This window comes from Schistocerca gregaria, chromosome 3 (genome assembly GCF_023897955.1).
Source record: "Schistocerca gregaria isolate iqSchGreg1 chromosome 3, iqSchGreg1.2, whole genome shotgun sequence".
NCBI classification, from domain to species: domain Eukaryota; kingdom Metazoa; phylum Arthropoda; class Insecta; order Orthoptera; family Acrididae; genus Schistocerca; species Schistocerca gregaria.
In genome coordinates, this window is record NC_064922.1 from 173669703 (window position 1) to 173674806 (window position 5104).

General features: G+C 42.2%; 1 non-coding gene across 1 annotated transcript; it reads left to right on the forward strand.

Moving 5' to 3' along the window:
• The first annotated feature begins 4823 nt into the window (after nucleotides 1-4823).
• On the forward strand, nucleotides 4824-4898 carry Trnat-ugu (transfer RNA threonine (anticodon UGU)). The gene has a single exon. It is a non-coding gene; the product is annotated as a tRNA-Thr (tRNA).
• The last annotated feature ends 206 nt before the right edge of the window (nucleotides 4899-5104 follow it).

The following is a 5104-nucleotide window of genomic DNA, read 5'->3' on the forward strand; positions in this document are numbered from 1 at the left end:
ATTGGTTGCATATACCTTATATGGTAACAGTACAATATTTCTGTTAGTAGCAAGTTTCGTAGGTAAATCCTTCAAGAAGTGCGTCATAAGTAACGCTCTCGAAAGCAGTGAAGAGCATCTTATATATGAAGAGGACAACGAAGACGACGAAGAAGAAGAAAGTTCTGAAGACGATTTTCACGTATTTTGAAGGTCATTTCGCTTTCATAAACCAATAATCTAATAATAAAAATGGTAAAAGTGTTGTTTAAATAAATCCAAATTAAGATGCATCTTATTGTCCGTTGTCTCTCATACTCCGTAAAATACTGTAGGCAGAGGTAAAGCGTAGAGTAATGTGAATTCGTGACCAGATTATTTGCCTGACTCTCGCAGCCTTTATCACCACGGCACTAGGAAGTAGAGGGCTGTGACGGTCCTATAACCCCAACTGCCTTTACCCCCTGGAAAGATCCCCTGAACTCATCCTAGCAGCATGTCGACTGGATCTGGGACAATTCTGGAAGGACTAGAATGAGGAAAAGTCCTCTTCCATAGCTACGATTGAACTGGAGGCCTCCATGGATGGCGTCTACCGATCTCCACCACCACCACAGTACACGGAGCAGCTGCTTAACTGATGAATGATAATCAGCGATTACGTTAAATGGCAACTCCTATAACAATATTCATGTTGTGAGTCTATCTGTTTTTATACAACATGTCTGGCAGAACTCCTTCCCTTGCAAAATAAGTTTTTAAACCAGTTGAGGCTTTCGTGTACTAACGTTGACTGAGAACTTTCGGAAGAATCATGAAAGAAACTGGAGTATGAAAATTACTTGCAGTTCATTTGGGAAGGAGAAGACACACAAAAAAAGAAAAACTCGTGTTTATGAAATGATGTCTAAACCACTTTTTATGGCAATTTTTAGTAAGTCGTGAATTGCGCCTGTCATCTACAAACTGATAGTGCCTCAATGTCAATGGAAAGAAGCGTGTTGAGAATAAGTGCTGCACAAACGGCATTTGCATTTCTTTTTTCTTGTGCATAATAAGTTAGCGAGAGTTATTTCAAGTATGATGTTATTTATCCATCAAACCTAAGGTTGTTCTGTTCTTCACAATACATGTTGGTCAAAGTAAAATTTGCCCAGGGAAATATTTCATGCACCCAGTTTAAATAATCTGTCATGAGTACGGATAATGTAAGTTGTGTTGCCTATCTTAAGATGAATTAAAAGTTTCTGAGCCAGTTCTATTTTGCCAACTCTATGCAGCTGCTACAAAAATAGTTCAAATGGCTCTGAGCACTATGGGACTTGACATCTATGGTCATCAGTCCCCTAGAACTCTGAACTACTTAAACGTAACTAACCTAAGGACATCACACACCGCCCACTTATCACGAGGAAGAGATAATCCCTGACCCCGCCGTGAATCGAACCCGGGAACCCGGACGCGGGAAGCGAGAACGCTACCGCACGACCACGAGTTGCGGACTGCTGTTACAGATAACAATATAGACGACCTGCGTTACAAACTCATATCTAGGCTTACCTCTGTGATTCATATCTTCCAACATCTCTTCAAATGTTAAGAGTTAAACTGCAGTTTTCAGTACCAACAAATGGTTCAAATGGCTCTAAGCACTATGGGACGTAACATCTGAGGTCATCAGTCCCCAAGACTTAGAACTACATAAACCTAACTAACCTAAGGACATGACACACATCCATGCCCGAGGCAGGATTCGAACCTACTGCCGTAGCAGCAGCACGGTTCCGGACTGAAGAGCCTAGAACCGCTCGGCCACAGCGGCAGGCTCAGTGGCGACTCATACGGTAAAATATGTCTAACCTTCCCGTCCCTTCGATTCATTATGGACGTATCTCCCCTTGAGTCGTTGCAGGGGGGTTTCGTTCGTTACTCGATCATTTCATCTGATCTTCAACGTTCTCTTGCAACTCACCAATTGAAATGCGTGTAATCGATTCATGTCTCTCTAACCAGTTGTTCATATTTAGCACTCATACACAGTTTTCTTCGTAATAGCTTTTCGTGAATCTTTTTCCGATGTCAAAGTTGATATATTAGTAATTGTCATTAATTGTCAAACTCATTCTGTCTTGCTACTGAATCTTTCTTGAATTTTTCTTCTTCTTCTACGTCCTAGACATCAAAATTCATCCATCACTTCAGGAATATCTCCTCCATGTTTAACATTTCTCCTTCGAGCAAGTCCACCTGCTTTGTATAGCACTACCTTAGTTTTCTTTTTGCTTACGTGTACATGATATTCATCCCTTTTCTTAAGCACCCAACTTAGTACATGTTCACTTTTGACGACTATTGGTACGTTATTAGCAAACCATATCATGTAGATTTTCTGTTCTTGACAAGCCACTCCCACAGCGAATTAGTCCCCCATTGCCTCTATACTATACAAATTAAGTAACTAATATTACTAATATTCATGGGATGTCCATGGGAACCTTGGAGAAATCAAGGGAACCTTGGAGGAATCACGAAAAATGCAAGTCAACATCACGACGCACGCCCTAGTATTCAGGTCATATTGGTCGAACGCTGTGATGTGCAAACAGTTTCGTAAATGGGTCAGAATACTTTCTGTTGAACGAAATATCCACACTGCAGCTTACTTATACACGTCTTAACAAAGACTTGTTGACCTTTCGAGCCGTCGAGTGCAAGTTGTTTTCAAAATTGCCGACAAACAGAATTAATTTGTACTTGAAGAACTCGTCGTGTGCAGTATCTTATTGATATGTTCTAGCGAGTGGTCACGTGAAACAGCAGGAAATGTTAGCAGGTAACCACGCGACTATCGTCAGAAAGAGATGAACTGCGTTTCTGGGGCTTTCTCCCTGATTAATCGATATACATCAGTGTATCGATACACCGCGGAAAGAAAAATATAATGTTTTTATTTTATTTTTTACCTGACGTTGCCCAGATGTGAATTTATTTCAATTCTGTTAGTCCATCTACTCCTTCCCCCTATCTCTGCTCTCTCTCTCTCTCTCTCTCTCTCTCTCTCTCTCTCTCTCTCTCTCTCTCGCCGGCCGCGGTGGTCTCGCGGTTCTAGGCGCGCAGTCCGGAACCGTGCGACTGCTACGGTCGCAGGTTCCAATCCTGCCTCGGGCATGGATGTGTGTGATGTCCTTAGGTTAGTTAGGTTTAAGTAGTTCTAAGTTCTAGGGGACTGATGACCGCAGCAGTTGAGTCCCATAGTGCTCAGAGCCATTTGAGCCATCTCTCTCTCTGTCTCTCTCCATCTCTGTCCTCTTCTTTCGTTCCTCTGTCCACCTCTTCCTCCCACTCTTCCTGTCCATTTCCTCCTCTTCTTTTTCTCTGAAAATTTCCCCCACCCCCTCACTGTCTATCCCCTCCTCTCCCACATATGTGTCCATCTCCTCCCTCCCCCTCTCTATCTGTCCATCTTTTCCCTTTTCCTCTCTAGTTCTCTCTGCACTGACAAGTTTGATTGAAATCGGTCCTCATGGACTGTGTGCTGTTGGTCCCGGCGGAGGTTCGAGTCCTCCCTCGGGCATGGGTGTGTGTGTTTGTCCTTAGGATAATTTAGATTAAGTAGTGTGTAAACTTAGGGACTGAAGACCTTAGCAGTTAAGTCCCATAAGATTTCATACACATTTGAACATGTTTGAAATCGGTTCACGGGTTTAGGAGGAGCTTCTTACCCACGGCTCTGCCCACATACCCAAAGGCCACATGTATTTCGCATACAGATATTTGTACACACATTTCACCTGTATCTCTAGTTAATTTCACCCTGCTGTTAAAGTTTTCATGCAGCTCGATGTTTATGAAGTCACTTCTCGCTAACTGTGTGTCATACTAATATATTTTAGTAGATACATTCATAGGGACTTGTGAATATTGTCTGCAGAATCAGTTGTAAATGGAGCTAGTACTAAAGAAGTGATTATTGTTGTTGTTGTGGTCTTCAGTCCAAAGACTGTTTTGATGCATCTATCTACGCTACTCCATCCTGTACAAGCCACTGCAACTTACATACTTCCGAATCTACTTATTGTATTCATCTCTTGGTCTCCCTCTACGGTTTTTACTCTCCACGCTGCCCTTCAATACTAAATTGGTGATCCCTTGATGCCTCAGAACGTGTCCTACCAACCAATCCCTCCTTCTAGTGAGGTTGTGCCAGAGACTTCTTCCATCTCCAGCTCTATTCAGTACATCCCCATTACTTGCGTGATCTAAAATCTATTCTTCAGCAGTATTTTGTAGCACCACATCTCAAAAGCCTCTATTCTCTTCTTGTCTAAAACGTTTATTGTCCATGTTTCACTTCGATACATGGCTACACTCCAGACAAATATTTTCGGAATAATTTCCTGACGCTTAAATCTATACTCGACGTTAGCAAATTTCTCTTATTCAGAAACGCTTTTCTTGCCTTTGCCACTTTGCATTTTATATCCCTCCTACTTCAACCATCATCAGTTATTTTGGTTCCCAAATAGGAAAACTCATCTATTACTTTAAGTTAGAATTAATTTAATATCTTCAGCTGCTGACGGGCGTTGATATATGTCCGAAAGAACAAACACCATATCCATATAAGTATATAGCTCTGGCAATACCGGCCACGACCTTCTTCGTCTGTGCGAATGCACACATATTCCCCGAACTCTTACAGTACTTGGTAAGAATGTCTTCCATTTGTAATGAGTGTATTGGGGTGGAACACTACGAATGTAGTGTGTGAACATAGAGGGTGAGAATGTGGGTCTCGCCGGAGGCGTGGGTGAGATAGTCCCTGAAGTCGCATTTTCCTCTCTGCCCTCGGTGGCTTAGATGGATAGAGCGTCTGCCATGTAAGCAGGAGATCCCGGGTTCGAGTCCCGGTCGGGGTACTTTTTTTTACCTGTCCCCGTTGATATTTATCAACGCCCGTCAGCAGTGAAGGTATTAAGTTAATTCTAATTTCGTTGTAGACGGCTGTAGGTCATCAATGATGCCTTTCTTTTTGACATGTTCGAAAGAACAGTCACCATATCCATGTAACTACTTTGTTTCTTTCCCTAATCTAATTCCCACAGCATCACCTGATTTAATTCGA